This window comes from Periplaneta americana, chromosome 2 (assembly GCF_040183065.1).
Source record: "Periplaneta americana isolate PAMFEO1 chromosome 2, P.americana_PAMFEO1_priV1, whole genome shotgun sequence".
NCBI lineage: Eukaryota > Metazoa > Arthropoda > Insecta > Blattodea > Blattidae > Periplaneta > Periplaneta americana.
In genome coordinates, this window is record NC_091118.1 from 177,882,090 (window position 1) to 177,900,042 (window position 17,953).

General features: G+C 35.5%; 1 long non-coding RNA gene across 1 annotated transcript; it reads right to left on the reverse strand.

Moving 5' to 3' along the window:
* Nucleotides 1–8,071: 8,071 nt before the first annotated feature.
* On the reverse strand, nucleotides 8,072–9,210 carry LOC138694857 (uncharacterized). The gene is made up of 2 exons (XR_011331020.1): nucleotides 9,109–9,210; nucleotides 8,072–8,327 (listed from the first exon to the last, which is right to left on the reverse strand). It is a non-coding gene; the product is annotated as an uncharacterized lncRNA (long non-coding RNA).
* Nucleotides 9,211–17,953: the final 8,743 nt, after the last annotated feature.

Consider the following 17,953-nt stretch of genomic DNA (forward strand, 5'->3'; position numbering starts at 1 on the left):
ACAACCACTCGTTACATTTTCGTAGATGAATGTTGGGTTAACTCAATTTTTGTAAGGATTCATTGAAATAACAATTTCATCAGCAGTAACCAACAAATATTGTCAGAGTATTTAAGAACATATTTCGTAGAAGCAAAGGTTATTACTAGGGACCAGATTCATAGGTTTTTTCCTATACTTCTAATTTGTTTAGCAACGGCTGTATTGCAGTATATTGCATCGAAAAAAAATTGAACATTTTTGTTTATGGAAATTCAGTAGTGATTTTTTTTTGGACATTTTTGTTCATAGACTTTTCTGGAAATTTTGCTCTGGGCATTTTGCATGTGGACGTTTTGGCCTGGACATTTTAACTTGGAAGCATGCTAAGTAGGGGAAGGTCCCCCAGCCCCAGACAGCTCCCAGGATCGGACAAACATGATTCTTGCCATGTCTGGTAGATGGTAGACGGCAACTATGTATCATTACAGAGTATTAATTTGTTGATTCAGTGCATTCAACAGGTTGAGACACGTGTTAGGCCTCTACAGTAGGTTACATGAATGTTTTAGTGTGTGAGGTGTATGTTTTCCAAGTGATACAGTATGTCATATTTTGTACACTTTCTACTGTCTTTTGAGGTGACCGTAGCATTTGTTATATGTAATATTGGATTGTATATTGGAAGGGCTAAGTGCTATATAATCAGTGGCGTAGCGTCAATGTAAGCTGAAAAGCTAAGCTTCCCCAATTAATAATATTTTCATACTAAACCTGCAGTTTATGAACAAAATTATTTATTAATTTTAATACAATTTATATTTACGCTTTAAATATTGTGATGCAGCAGGTCAAGATGATTGGTGATGCAGCAGTAAACAAGAAGCCTGCACACACCAGCTTCCAAGCAAACTGGTTTCTTTCACTCATTCTTCTGTGTAACCACCCCGCAGATTTTCCATCCTTTTCTAACTAAACTACCCTGGTTGCAAGGCTAGCAAGAAGCTAGCTTTTACATTGAAAATAATGTAGTTTCCGAGTTATCCCTTTCGTGAATTGTGTTCAGTTGAAGTGTTAGTGTGCACTGTGGCTGATGTAATAAATAAGGAGTAAAATAACATTTCCTGACACTGATGTACTTGAATTTTTAGGACAATTCTATTATCAAGACTGGCTTACGAACAAAAGTGCGATTTAAAAAACAAATGACCATGTCTATTTGTTAGAGATATGAAATCATTTTACTACGTACCATTTGAGGTCATGCCTTATTGGTGTTAAGAGGTTCCAACCAATCTTCGGACTGGTGACTTGACATTGACTACTATTTATTTTAAGACTATATTTTTGTAATACGTTTTCTCATATGTACAAGAAAAACAACTTGAGTTAGCTTCCCCTGCTCAAAATTTCATGCTATGCCACTGTGTATAATTGGTTTTAATTTGCAAGTGACTATGATGTGGAAGCAAGAAAGTTTAGGTCAGCACACTAGTCACCCAGTATCGGACAGTATCTGTTCCCCCAGTACCAGACAAGAGAATTCCACTAAGGATAAGTTTTCATAGCCTATTTCTTATTTCAAGGCCTTTGTTCTGACGGAAAATGATAAGAAAGGCAAATAGGAAGGGAATAATACGAAATGTTCATTGCAGAAAGTTATGGAAGAGGGGATCACTATCAGAGAGGCAGCTGATCATGCCTCTGTTCCTGAAAGTATCTTAGTAGCCACAGTTTCTGAATGTTTGGAAGTGAAGTGAGCTGTGGCCGTGGGTCACTCTACCATTTTATTACCCATAGTTCAATACAAAGCGTCGCAAAGATCATATACAAAACCAAAGATAATAATACATAAGGTGAAAGATATTAATACATAAAGTCAACGATATTAATACAATGTTCGATCTTCTACATAGTTAAGGAACTAAACTCAGGGAATTCAATTACTACAGTGCAAATGTGGCAAAGCAAATGGAATCATAAAAGAGAACTATCGACTCTAATATAAGATGAAACAGAATGCGTCATCTGTTTGGAAGCAAGTGATGAATCCTAGGTATAGTGAACTTTATGGGCAAATTGGACGCATTTGGACTATACGAATTCAGATAACATTGATTGCTTTGTATATGATCATTAGACATCGGATTTTTAGGCACTAAAAATTGCAGTTTTAGGTGCCTAAAATAAGCTCAAAATTTGTAAAATTAGGCTCTATTTTAATGAAAATAGGCATTTTAGGCACATCAAGGTATCATACTTATTTCTTTCACTGAAATTTTTAGTTATGCACTAAAATACGCACAAAAAAGTATGTTTAAACATTAAAAAAGAATACTATATTATATTTATAAACAGAGCTGCACAAATTTAATATATTCAAACTAATGAAATAATGATTATTGATATCAAGAGTACTCATTTTAAGTTATTGAAATTCAGTTCCATGCTCAGACTTTATTATAATTATTTGCACAGTACACCACCAGAATTTTTTCTAAATTCTCCACAGTTAACCTTTGCCTTTTGTCACTGAGAATCATTTTGAAAGCAGAAAAACTTATTTCAACTGAAACTGATGTGAGAGGCGCAAATTTTAAATTAGGTACAATAGAAATATCAATACTTACTGGAACATTTACACTTTCCCCCGATATCACTCTTGATACTTTTTCCAACAATGAAAATCCTACATTCTTATTTAATACGTTGTCCCACTTATTTTTAACTTTTTTCCCAGTTTCGCCCAAAGCAGAATGTATGTTCACTTGAGCTTCCTTTACTATTGCTATTTGGCTACAAAGAGATTGTTTTTCACATTCTAATCGTTCAATGCTTGCAGGTATGAAAGAAAAGTTTGATGTTATGTAGGCAATATCGTTTTTCACTTGTGAGTCATTCAGACAATCTTTCACTGCTTTCACACATGCTGCACTATCAGTTTCAGGTAATTTATCAATAACTGTGACCACTTCTTTAAAATACTTAGAATAATACACCACTGACTGAATCCAGGTTCCCCATCGTGTAACAACCGGCTGAGGTGGGAGTGGGATATCTGGAAAGTTCTCTCTGAATATTGAAATCCTAGATGGGGCTTTACAAAAACATTTTTTTGTGTTAGAAATAAACGAATTGACAAGAGGAAATTCATTCCCGATTGTTTCAGAAACCCTGTGAAGGCCATGTGCTAGACAGGTTACATGCGTGAGGTTAGGATAAAATGTTTTAAGAAGTGGAGCTGCAGCAACCATGTATGAGGCAGCATCAGTACAAAACAACAGAACTTTAGAATCGTCTATATTACCTGAGTATAAAGACTGTAGGCCTTTATTTACAAAATAAGCAATGGCTTGGCTATTCACTTTCGAAAGTTCCTTAACACATACGAGGTGTGGAATCGAAGGTCCATCAGGACTAAGTTTTCCTACTACCATATTTGCTATATACCTATTCATAGGATCTGAGGTTTCATCCACAGAGACCCATATGTAAGAATCACCTATATCCTCCCAAATGGAAGCTAAAGTTTCATTGTATATTCTAAGTAATTTTTTCTTAGGGTCGACTCATATGGGATATTTTGTTTGCAGTATTTTTGTAAAAACTGTCTTAAAACGGGATTTTCAATTGCATTCCAGGGAATGTTAGCAGCAACAAACGCTCTGGTTAAATCAGCATAGAAATTGCTGCTGAGATTGGATGAAGTAGGCTGTGTTAGTAAAGTTTGTTGCAGTTGATTTTTCTGCTGAGCTTTAGCCTTATGAGCCGCTCCTTGCACATGCTGCTTTAGGTGGCACTTCTTTTCTTGCGAAATCTAAAAATGTAAAGTAAACTGAATTAAAATAAAATCCTAATTGTTGTATTGCCGTATTTCTATCACAAAGTTAGTGGGTTCGAACAATCAAAATTTTAATGACCTGCAAATACTTTAACTATCGGAATTTAAAAGGTTAAAGTGTAATGGTCTTAAAAAGAATTATACCTCAGGATAGCTCAGTCAATGTATAAATATTATAGGCCTACTCATTAAAATTAATAGAATTTATATATTTCAACTATTGTTACATACCTGTTTGCTACAAATCTTGCAGAATATTATTTTTCCATCATAAGTGAATTCTGAATATTCTGTTAGCCATTGCCGGATCAATGTAGATTTTGCACTTATATTTTTCGGCATTATCGCGTTAAACTTCACAGGAAAATGTCCTACCGCTCAAAACTTCTCAACACAAATAAGGTGAGGGAAAGAGCAACTGTTAACGAGCATTCAAATGAACCGTTGTTATTGAGATTCAATTGGACAAAAATAGAAAGTTCAACTTATTGTTGCATTTCCTGGTAGTGTTAACACTAGGAGGGCCATTCTTTTAAATATTTTGTAACGGTTTACCCTACTAATTCGCAGTTTTACGACTTTTCATAAATATTTCAAAAACACTCTTTCTCCAAAAATTGTGATTTTATGACACTCTGAAGGGCAGTAAGGCTAATCGGTTTCAGACCGAAAACAGTCATTTTTATAGTATAGTATATCTCTGAATCGGTAGCAGCACATGTTGTGATTGTTGCCTGCTTCAAAACTAAGGTTGGTTCTTTGTCGGCATTTATGCCTCCAAACCTGTTAAATTCGGTGAAATCTATTGCGAGTGTTGTGAGATTCAAAACATTTTGTTTCCTTTATCAATGGTTTCATGGCCGGTGTGAAGCAAACTTTCCACTTTTTAAATGCCTTAAATAATTTCGCAGTGAATGCATGTATAAATTATAGAAAGTAAGAGTAAAATGCGAAACTTTACAGTGAGTTAGGCATTTTTAGGCGAATATTAACAAATTAGGCTCTAATAACCATTTTAGGGCACTATAAAACTCTTTGAATACCTTTCAATTTCCATGAAACACAAATATTAATAATTATTTTTATTTTTCTCCTAAAGAAACAAAATAGGCATTTGCCCTAGAATCCGATGTCTGATGATCATTGTCAATAAATCCAATAATTGTCCGACATAATCAGTGTCTTCAAGTAGTGTGGCAAAGGATTGTTTTGGTATCAGAAATGTCCACTTTCGATTCAAAATGCTTTCGTGCTAATGATTCCTTCTTTTTCATTGCTTATATTTGTTTTAAATTGTAAGACAAATGGTATTTACTGTATGTCTGATATTGGGATCCATTTTTTGCTGTACTATAATATCAAGGTTGTTTAATTTTAATTGTCATAGGTCATTAAATTCATGAAGATTGTGACAGTAAAAGTCAATTCTATGTAAAGATTAATTTTTGGTCCTATAGAATATATCTGTTTATGGTAACAATGATTATTAGAGGAGAAAAAATTGTTCTGGCGCCGGTGATCGAACCCTGGTTTTATGTACCGAGTGCTCTAACCACTGAGCTACGCGAGAGTTCAATCCACAGCATCGGATCAAATCCCTCTCCTCTAGTGTTTTTCTCTTTGTGGCCTGTCTCCAAGTTCGACATATATGTTGACATAATATATATTGTCAACTGCCATTATACAAGGAGCGCACTGAATAGAATAACTCGGTGGCTGGGATTCCACACCATTATGCACTGTTGGGCGAAGAATCTATGTAGAGATTAATTTTTAGTCCTACAGAATATATCTGTTGTGGTAACAGTGGTTATTAGAGGAGAAACAATCGTTCCGTCGGTGGGGATCGAACCCGGGTTCTTGGTTCTACGTACCAAGTGCTCTAACCACTGAGTTACGCCAAAGTTCAATCCACAGCACCGGATCGAATCCCTCTCCTCTAGTCTCTTTCCCTTTGTGGCCAGACTCCAAGTTCAACATATACTAGTGGCTTATGCAGCAAATACTGCTGCGAACTAAGTTCGTTAGACGTTCAAATAAAAATTTTTCAGATTTATTTTCAATGAAGAATACTTGTCTTTTTGATAGTTATTTGCTTCCATAATAATAAAACATACTCCCTCTGAATGGATTTTTTTAGGCCAAATACTTTTTCTTGAACCTATCCAACTTCAGTTTTTGAGTTTCAACGCGAAAACGCAAGTATCAATGTCAGGACGATAGCAGTAGCTATTTCAGGTCATTGTGGATTGTAGGGAAAAGTTAAAAAAAGTCAGTTTTTTCTAAGCTTTCGAACAATAGCTTTTTCGTATAGCTGCTGCATGTAGAACTTGAAATGTAGAGCGTAAAATCATTTTATCCTACTAAGAGATCTTGCTGAAATGATATGGAGACTACAAAATTTTCTAGGCCTCTTATTTTCTCAGTAAGTAATACCTTTTGATCTTTCCTTAGGAACTGTAATTTTTGCGCTCTCTCGAGCCAATACTGAAGACAATGACACATATCAATATCTACACTACACCGCTATTAAGTATATGAAAAAGACCCAACCCCACTGGGTTAATAAGTATAAAATTATTTGATTTTTAATAATATTATTATCCGACTTAAGTTTTGTAGTTACATATAGCAGCCACTCATTAAATTATAGAAATGACGATCTAAATTAATATATTCTCTACATTTACTTACATAACCACAAAACGTTTCACTTTCATGTCATCAATATAGTATCAATATTATGTACAATTAATGAAAAATAGATGCATCATGATATTAACTATAATAATATTTAATTTCTAATGGTAATAATGTCATCAAACCACCTCAAGTTTCGTAGATTTGAATATCCAATGCACAGCTGTACTCAGAAAATTATACACTGCAGAATCAGTTTTTAATAACAAATCGAATTGAGCTCTAAATATGTCTGCAATCCTGCAGGTCATGGCCTTCGTGTAATAGCCTATTGTTTATTGTAGAGTGTGTTTTGTTCTGAAATTCAATCGAGTCGGCCGTGGTTCAATAAAATTAGTTGTCAAAACTGACAACAGATGGATTTTGGAAAATAGGAAAATTATGTAGGAAAATTGATATTTCGCTGAAAACTACTACTTTTCCGAAAAACTTTGGATTCCAGGCATGAAAATGAGGGGTCACTCATTAAAATCCGTTCAGCCGTTTTCCCGTAATTTCCATTACCAGTTCAAATTATATATATAGGTGTTGACATATATTCTGTAAAACCAAACATTAATCTTTATGTAGGTTCTTCGCTCAACAGTGCATAATACTGTGGAATCCCAGGTATACTGTATTTTATTTCATGGAGTGCAGTTTCGTAGAAAGGACTTTGCTGACAGACCTTCTGCTGCCCCCCTACTAATTGGTTGTCATAAATGTCTTCCTTACTGTGACGGAAATCCTATCTTCTCCTGTCAGTAACCAATCACAACCCTCGTTCAGAAGAATTGACAGGCTTCCGTCAAATCCACGTGGAGGCAGAGTTGTCGCATCTTTTCCGAATCTCAAGAATCCCGTCAGTCTCACTGTCTCATTTCGAGGGCCACCAGGATTGTGGCAACTGTGCAGTGTTGGGACTAGGGGACAGGATGGAATTGTCAGAGGTGTTTGTGTAGGAAGTCCTAAATCTGTAAGTGGGTGTTCAAAGGAGCCACCGAACTGCACTCCTTGAAATAAAATAGAGTATACCAACTCAATTGAGTGCGCTCCTTGTATGATGGCAGTTGACTTAATATAATATGTCAACATATATGTCGAACATGGAGTAAGGCCACAAAGGGAAAAACATTGGAGGAGGGGGATTCGATCTGGTGCTGTGGATTGAACTTCAGTGATTAGAGCACTTGGTATGCAGAACCAAGAACCCGGGTTCGATCCCCGGTGCTGGAACAAATTTTTCTCCTCTACTAACCATTAAAAGTGAATTTCAATAATACTACTGCAAATATGATCAATCGGTTTAAGAATTATGGAAAATTTAAGTATCTGGTACTGGGAGACCTTATCCAAGAATTTTAACTTCAATTGTTTAAAAGCCAAAAATTGTTTAAAATTAAATATGCAGGCGCAGTTTCCAGACATTCCTGTTGATTTCTGAAATTCTTTATAGATTGTACTTTAACCGTTGATAATGAGGACGTGTCTGGGAAAATGAGGACAAATGGTAATCCTAGTTGTAGAGAGTTGGGTATTCTCTTCAACCAAACAAAATGCATTTCTTCAAAATGAGTGTTTTATGAACTTTATTATTTATTTCATTCAAAGAGAACAGAGAGAAACCAGAACATTCAGAGAGTTTTAGAGATTTAGGGAAGGCGTAGAAGTTGCACTAGTAGTCGCACACTGCATCGGAGTCCCTGGTTCGTTTCCTGCTGCTCCATTATCTGCCATGCAATGTGGCGTGATTCAATCGGGATAACTGCGATGAGCGGGAGGATAGAAAGGGGGAACTCCTCTACATCTTGGTGCATAGGGATATCTCCTGCAAATAATGATGATAATTTATTATTTATATTGATATGTTAGCCAATGGTTATAAAGTTTAGTAAATGTATCAAATTTATTGCTGCAGTTTTAATGCATTTGGAAAACAGGGGAAAGAGATTTAGAATTTCTGTTGTAAAAAAAGATTGTGATTTCTCGTGCTTTTCGTGGGCATACGAAAGTTAGCATTGTTCGTGAAATATTCACAGATTGTCGCCATTAAAGACCTTGAATAAAAATAAGAAATCAATATCTTTGCTTCTGGAATATAAACTGATATTTTAAATCACGTGTTGTTTTTTTTTCCTCATGTGAAAATTGTTTTCGAAATCACTGTATAGAACTCTGTACGGACATAACGATATGAATTTTCGTTGAATATATTTTAATTTAGCCACATAATTTTGTAATAGAATTCTAGATTACAAAAGCATATTCCATTTCTGATATGATTTATGTAAAATATGGGTAAGATGCATTAGACGTAGAAAAGAATGTTACTGGTCATATCAGACCCAGAATTCTGATTGCATCATTATTATGCACTGTATGAAATCTGAACGCTTGTGAAAATATATTTTACTGTTAAAGACTACTTAAGTGGATATGAATATTCGGCTTCCCTGGCAAACAGCATGCTGCCAACTGCCATGTGCGGTCACACACTCACAGATAACGTCTATTTGAAGGCTACTATTCTAAATGCTGAGACAAACTTAATTTTTCTGCTGTCCAAATTCTTCTCTTGTTAACTTGTGAAAAGTTAATCACAACCTTACCTGCAGTCAATAACCTGTGCTTCTGCCGTTGCTATAAGATACAGCATCACGGCTACAGAGAGCAGCAGCGGCAGGAAGAGGGCACACTTTCCAGACATGACTGCAATAGATGAAGTATGCCATTATTACATGAAAGCTGAAATTACATACCTGTTGCACTGTTGGCTATCGACGATGCTATTGTGTAAAACACTTTGGAATTGTAAAGTGTGGAAAAACATAATTAGAAGTGCTGAATGACTCATTTGTTCCGAAATGTTTTGTCGACGTATTCACACTTACATGGGCATTTCTTTTTTCCTAGGATGCGATGTTAAGTTTCACATCCCACATCATCATTTACTTAAACATGGTTTAAGCTTTGACTATGATTAAAATAATATGACCTGAAGTTAATGCAATTTTATTACTATTCTACTTTTCTAATCTGTCACTAAATTATCTATAAAATATAACAAATCTCAATCAGTTAACTTGCATCGGATTTGAGGCCAGAGACGTTTGTTTCATGGCCAGACTTGCTTTTATTCCACAGATGTGGACCTTATTCTTAAAAACATACTCCGTTTCTTTTCCAATAGTTCCAAGCAAAGATTTTGAAAAGCTGATATTCTGAAGATTGGTCTTGTTAGATTTCTAAAAGTACTAGATTTAGTACTTTACAAATTGAGCTACAGTACTTTAATATTACTATTAATAATATTGTTATTTTGGCACAAGTATATTATTTCCATGAACCTGGAATATGTCCCATTCTTTAAGTTCATTACTGATTTAATAAATATCTCATGTTTGCATAGAATTAACATTTCTCTGTTATTCTTATTGCTTACCTTTCTGTTCCCGGAAGGTATTGCTGAAAATACACTAGGTTTCTGTACCTCTAATGTCGTATTAACCTTCCACCTCCTCTATTTATACCCCATACTCGTCAGAAATGTCATCTTCTGATAATAAAATTTATCAGTTAGGACATAATTTCTAGTACATTAACAGTAATTCTGAAACTGTATAAAGAATAAATCTAAAACTCTGTATGTCCAGGGCTGTATTTTAGATTTTTTCTGCTCCGGGCCATTAAAAATGCTGCCCCTTGATCGTAAGATATAATGATCTACGAAAATTTAATAAAAACGATGACATAATTGAATACCGGTAATAAATATTCGGATGAGGGTATTAAAGAAGAAGAAATTATACGCAGCAAATATAATTTAATGTAACTTTTAAGTGTCAATAATGATCGTGCAATACCTCTAGCAATAACTGTCTTGTGTGTGTGTTTTTTTTTTTTTTTTTTTTTTTTTTTTTTTTTTTTTTTTTTTTTTCTGATTCTAAAATCTCTCAATTTTTTCATATACTGACTAGTGAAACAGTCCTCTAACTTCGTTTGTTGCCCAGGATACTGGATCATCACCAATTCCACTTATTTCATTTCCAATCTTATTTTTGTCATTACCTTCATTACGTGGACACTGACCGATATTTCCATAACTTCACTGTCCACTGTCGTAATTAGTTGTAATAGAAGTATCACACAGCACTGAAGATATACTCCATCTGTTTCCGAAATAATGACCCGTCTCATTTTTAGCTACTTGGAAAAAAAAAAGTATCTTATCTGTAAAATTACGTAAGTACCTAAGACGTTTCTCTTCCTTTTCTAATTTAAGTTTTGAATGTTTTTATATTCAGCCCCACTCAATCTTTCTCGAAGTCTAACTTAAATAAGACTGTTACAGTCTAACAATTGCAGACACTCACTTTTAGGCACATCGTAACCTGTGTTTTCATTTAAATGAGTAAGATTAATAATATAGGCTATATTTTGTCACAGAAATGAAATGTGGAAATCAATAGTGAAATGGTTGAAATTAATGACCCCCCCCCCCCCATGACAAAATTCTGCATACGTCACTGGGATGATCAATGTAGTCTTAGGCGTAATAGATCGACTATTGATCAGATTTTCTGCATTCAAGAGAGATTGGAGGAAAAAAATGGGAGTTTAAGGGCACACTACACCAGTTTATTCATAGATTTTAGAAAGGTATATGACTCTTAAGAGAGAAGTTTTATATAATATTCTTATTGAATTTGGTATTCCCAAGTAACTAGTTCGATTAATTAAAATGTGCCTCAGTGAAACGTACAGAAGGCCAGTTTCTGTCTTAACGCTTTTCCAGTTCACTGCAGGCAAAAGCAGGAGGGCGCACTGTTATCTTTACTTTTTAAATTTGCTCTAAAATATGTTATTAGGAAAATCCAAGAAAATAGCTGGATGTTTATGCAGATGACGTGACTTTGTTAGGAGAAAGTCCACAAACTATTAAGGAAAACACGACATTTTTACTTGAAACAAAAGCAATAAGACAGGTTTGGAAGTAAATCGCGGGGGGGGGGGGGGGAGAAAAAGAAAAACAAGTATATGGTTAGGTCTCGTGACTACAACATAGTACGAAATGGAAATATAAAAGTGGTAAATTTATCCTTTCAAAAGGTGGAAAAATTTTTGTAGGCCTTACCCTGGAGCTACAGTAACAAATAGAAATGATACTAGAGAGGAAATTAAACGCAGAATAACTTTGGGAAATGCCTGTTATTATTCGGTTGAGAAGCTTCTGTAATCCAGTCTGCTGTCAAAAAATGCTGAGCGTTAGAATTTATAAGACAGTTATATTAGGCCTAAAAATTGTTCTAAATAGTTGTGAAACTTGACTCTCAGCTTGAGAGATGATTAAGAGCTTAAGAATGTTCGAGAATAAGGTGCTTAGGAAGATATTCGGGGCTAAGAGGAATGAAGTTACAGGAGAAGAGAGAAATTTACATAACGCAGATCTGCATGCATTGCATTATTCACCTGATGTAATTAGGAATATTAAATCCAGATGTTTAAGATAGGCAGGTCATGTAGCACATATGGGTGAATCCAAAAATGCATATAGAGTGTTAGTTGGAAGACCTGAGGGAAAAAGACCTTTGGGGAGGCCGAGACGTAAATGGGAAAATAGTATTAAAATGTATTTGAGGGAGGTGGGTTATGATGGAGACTGGATTAATCTTGCTAGGGAAGGGACCGATGGTGGACTTATGTGAGGGCTACAAAGAACCTCCGGATTTATTAAGAGATATTTGTAAGTAAGTAAATAAAGTCGAATTATTACCTTTTTCCAACCAACGGTATTTTCTTTGAATATCAGGTATTTAATCAACAAGTTGTCAATGTTAGCATACAGCAAATGTTACTTTTGGTTTGAAATATGATCTGCCATGTAACAATGTAGCGACTTAAAAGCTTTAAAATATATTAGACGCACAGCTGGAATGGAATCTTGACTGGTAAGTGTATGTTATAATGAGAGAACCTTACTTCTTGTTGTGTATTAAGTAATTATGTATAGTTGCGATAAATAAAAATAATGTAAAATACTCGTGTCATCAGCAGGCCCCGGAGAAAGTATATTTTTTACAGAGAAACGCGCGATGTAGTATAGCTAATGTTTATGAACCGAGGACTCTTGCACGCATCACTGTGCAAGTAGGAGCTGTGCCGGCGTAGCTTAGTACAACGCAGTCAAAAGCAATCGACACGGGTCTTCAGAATGCCGAGACCAAAAGTAGGCCTACGCAAGATAGAAGCAATAAAGTGTGTTTTTCATCCACGGTAATGAACTGTTTTGTGAATTGTGTCACTTGAAATTGGCAGCCGACATGGCATGCAACGTTAAGAAGCATATAAATAGCAATAAGCATAAACGCGCATGTAAAAGAACAGAATTTAAGCAAGATACAGCAGGAATCTCCTTCACAACTACTTGAACGAACATTTTACGAAGATATGTGTGACACATTTATTGCTTCAAATATTCCGTTAAAGAAATTAGTAAACGCGAAACTCTGTGGCTTTCCAGAAATTACACTGGAAGACAAATTCCAAAAGAAGCAACACTGCGAAAGAAGTATGTGCAACATGCATATGAGAAATGTCTGCGTAAAGTGAAGTGTAAATTACAAAAAGAGATGATATGGGTTTCTTTCTATAGATGAAAGCATGGACTCCGTTGGACGTCATGTTGCAAATATGGTTGTCGGTGCCCTTAGTGCGGAATGTTGCTGTAGACTCTAACTCTTAACGAGGGAAGTGTTCGACAGGGTTAATTATTCCACCATATGTGAACTTTTTGATAGTGCTATGGAGTGGCTAAGGCCATCATGTGTGCAATTCGAAAATGTGTTACTATATGTTGCAGATCCTGCAAGCTATATGAAGAAATCAACTAAATTTTTTGAAACACGTTATCCGAATATGATACACGTTACATGTCTTGCACATGCATATCATAGTTCTTTGCAACGCATCAATACGTAAATAGTATTTTTACTAGTATGTCAAGTACAATGAAATATTTAGGTCTCTTAATGAGAATAAAATTAGAATTGCACTTTATAAGCTTCATAGCTAATCACTGGAAACTAGTCAAAAAGACGCACAAATAATGATACTTTCATGTATTACTTCATTTCTCACGAACCAAACTGTACTACTGCCAACGTCACTCTGTCTATCGTTATTTATCCCATCTCTCACAAAGCAGGTATGCTATGTTGGATCCTAAGCTGATAGCAATACTTTTTGCGGGGCCTAGTCATCAGCATGTACGTGTATAAAACTTCTCAAATTTCCACAGTTCGAATTGTTTGATCAACCGTCCGAAGATAGGTCTGAACCTCACAAGTAATAACAATAAGGTACCACTTATGAAGCTACTTGGCCAGGTGATAATGGGGTAGGGTGGCCAGTTGCTTCTCCCCTCCATAGCATACATCGCCGATTAGTTACATGTTACACTAATGAGACTTCAGATGTATACAAACCATAATTGTTCTTCATCTGACTGCCTGATAATAGATGAACATATCAGCCAGAATGTCAAACAGGACTACAAAAAAATGCTAGTCCAAAAAATCTGCGCCTAAGATTTTCGACTTCGGGCTATGGCCCATGTTACCCCATGTCTAAATATGGAACTGCGTGGGGCGTCTTCCTTGTGTAAAACTGACATAGGGTTCAATATTTATTAAATAGTAAATGTCCGGCAGTCCCCCATTATGTCAAAACTACCAAACTTGTGGGCCCAGTTTTTTCCAAGGTTTTCCCTTCAACAATTTGAAGAGAATGTTCCATAATTTTCGTTATTTTACCGTTGGGTACATGGTTCATATTTAATTTCATTTTTACCTGTCATCAGTCACTACTTTTATGTTAACAGAGTATGCAGCATGTAGTGCCGTTAACTTGCACACCATTATCCATATTTAAAGTTATATTTAATTTTATTTGGTGTGTATAATTCCTTCTTCTTTACTGCTTTCGTATGAATAATGACTATTCAATTATATATCTTCGTTTCAAAGACATTTTCTTAAATTTTTATGTTTTATGATGAAGGGGCAGCATTTTTAATGACCCGGGGCGGAAAACATTTAAAATACATAAAGTTTACGATATATTTTTAACAAAATTTAAGATTTGCTGTTAATGTACTGTAAATTATATCCTAACTGATAAATTTTATTATCACAGCATGTATTTTCGTACGAGCATAATGTATAAATAGAGGAGATGGAAGGTTAATAAAACATTGGATATGTTAGGTGGTAGCTTTTCAGGTGGTACTCCCGTTTCCCTTATTGGCACACCAACATTGCTCCATTAATCATGATGCTGTAACTCTTCTTCCATGGCCCAACCCTAAAACAGCAATAAAAATAAATACAGCTTGGGCGCGTCACTTTTAGATGGTAACATTGAGAGAATGACTCGAAGAAAACTACTCTCCTTTGGATAAAATATATTTTCTCACCGTGGTGGTCTGGGTCTTAGACCCACCGTTCTCGGGTTCAAATTCGAGCTATGGATGGATTTTAACAAATGTAATACCGGTATTGCTACATGGCTTCCTCTGGAGAAAGTACAACTGTAGATTTACATTCGTGAAGTTGGGGAGGTGCAAAAATTGATTCCTCTTTACATAACAAAATTAAAGCTACTGTTTACTGTGGAGAAAAGCGAAGCTTCTGTTAAACGGATTCGCAAGTTTATGGAAGAGAACTACCCTCTAAACCCGGAGAGAACACGTAATTATTATTATTTATTTGAAAAAGAACATTCCAATAGTATGAAGTCGAAAACACAATTGAATAGTGCAGGTGTAAAGGTAATGATAACCCGACAGAAAATTTAAAACAGAAATTTTCCTTCCTTTTTTTTTTTTTATGAAGAAACATTTCTTTATCAGAAGAGTATAAGAGATGAGTAAGGTTTGGCTAAAGTAGGTGAATCAGGATAGGCATCCCTGGTCCGTGCGTTTTGTTTACAAACATTAACTAGTTGTCGCGTATCCCCCAGCCTACAGTAGTGACGACATGTATTCAGTTCCTGTCGGCTATACTGTCCATTCACTGATGTTTTAGCTAGAGGTTTGGAGCGCTATTCCCAGCAGGTAGAGTTTTAGATAGTGGAAGGGGGTAGTGTTTACTTAATGCGAAGCGAGTTAAGGCCCTATAGTCCTACAGCTATACAGTCTTTCCTGATACAGCTACTTTACATATATTATACAGAGTGATTCAAGAGGATTTACCACCACTGAAGCTTATTTCCGAAGACATTCTGAGCAAAAAATGTGTCCTACTCCCAATACTTTCAGAGTTCCATTATTTTGAAGTTGTGTGTAAAATATCATTATTATTTAGTTTTAAGGGTAAAAGAGTATTGCAGATGAAGAATGAACTATTCAGAAGTATCATTTCTTTAATTAGGTAGTATTCTGAAGCTAAAAATGTGTTATGCATTCCATAGTTGCTTCGTACAGATTTTTCTTACACATTAATCGCAGCAATGGTTACAAATCACGCCACTCTTGTAAATTCTTCAAGACTGTACTTTAGGATGCATAATTAAACTGTAAATCAAGTTTCTAAATTCGTGTGATTTGTAAGAATTTTTTATAATTGCATAAGAATATATATATGCATAATACAGAGAATGATCGTAACTTCGATCTTACAAGAATTTAGAGGTGACATACATTTTTCTAAATGGAAGAAACTGATTTTTTCATGTCTATCGGATCTATCCACTGTGCTGTCTGTGTAGGTATGGTTGACGTTGATGATTTCGTACGTAGCACGGAAGCTGAAACATTTGAGACAACGTGAAGTCATTGCGATATCGAAAACGAAATACAATTTAAACCAATTTTAAAATGCAATATTGTATTTACAATACACAGAGGGTTTGGAATTGAACGGGATACATCATCTTCTTGTCTATGCGGATGACGTGAATATGTTAGGAGAAAATTCACAAACGATTAGGCAAAACACGGAAATTCTACTTGAAGCAAGTAAAGAGATAGGGTTGGAAGTAAATCCCGAAAAGACCAAGTATATGATTATGTCTCGTGATCAGAATATTGTACGAAATGGAAATATAAACATTGGAGAATTATCCTTTGAAGAGGTGGAAAAATACAAATATCTTGGAGCAACAGTAACAAATATAAATGACACTCAGGAGGAAATTAAACGCAGAATAAATATGGGAAATGCCTGTTATTATTCGGTTGAGAAGCTTTTGTCATCTAGTCTGCTGTCAAAAAATCTGAAAGTTAGAATTTATAAAACAGTTATATTACCGGTTGTTCTGTATGGTTGTGAAGCTTGGACTCTCACTTTGAGAGAGGAACAGAGATTAACGGTTTTTGAGAATAAGGTTCTTAGGAAAATATTTGGGGCTAAGAGGGATGAAGTTACAGGAGAATGGAGGAAGTTACACATCGCAGAGCTGCACGCATTGTGTTCTTCACCTGACATAATTAGGAACTTTAAATCCAGACGCTTGAGATGGGCAGGGCATGTAGCACGTATGGGCGAATCTAGAAATGCATATAGAGTGTTAGTTGGGAGGCCGGCGGTAAAAATACCTTTGGGGAGGCCGAGACGTAGATGGGAAGATAATATTAAAATGGATTTGAGGGACTTGGGATATGATGGTGGAGACTGGATTAATCTTGCTCAGGATAGGGATCAATGGCGGGCTTATGTGAGGGCGGCAATGAACCTCCGGGTTCCTTAAAAGCCAATAAGTACGTAAGTAAGATAAATGTTGGGTTAACTCAATTTTTGTAATGATTCATTAAAATAACCATTTCATCAGCAGTAACCAACAAATATTGTCCGAGTATTTAAGAACATATTTCACAGAAGCAAAGGTTATTACTAGGTACCAGATGCATAGGTTTTTTCGTATTACTTTACTTCTAATTTGTTTAGCAACGGCCTTATTGCAGTACAATGCATTGAAAAAAATTGAACATTTTTGTTTATGGAAATTCAGCAGTGATTTTTATTGGACATGTTTGTTCATAGACTTTTTTTTTTGAAATTTTACTCTGGGCATTTTGCATGTGGGCGTTTTGGCCTGGACATTTTAACTTGGAAGCATGCTAAGTAGGGGAAGGTCCCCCAGCCCCAGACATCTCCCAGGATCGGACAAACATGATTCTTGCCATGTCTGGTAGATGGTAGACGGCAACTATGTATCATTACAGAGTATTAATTTGTTGGTTCAGTGCATTCAACAGGTTGAGACACGTGTTAGGCCTCTGCAGTAGGTTACATGAATGTTTTAGTGTGTGAGGTGTATGTTTTCCAAGTGATACAGTATGTCATATTTTGTACACTTTCTACTGTCTTTTGAGGTGACCATAGCATTTGTTATATGAAGAGTTCGCGGGAAAAACAATGAATGTCACATTTCTGTTAAGGATTAGATAATGATCTA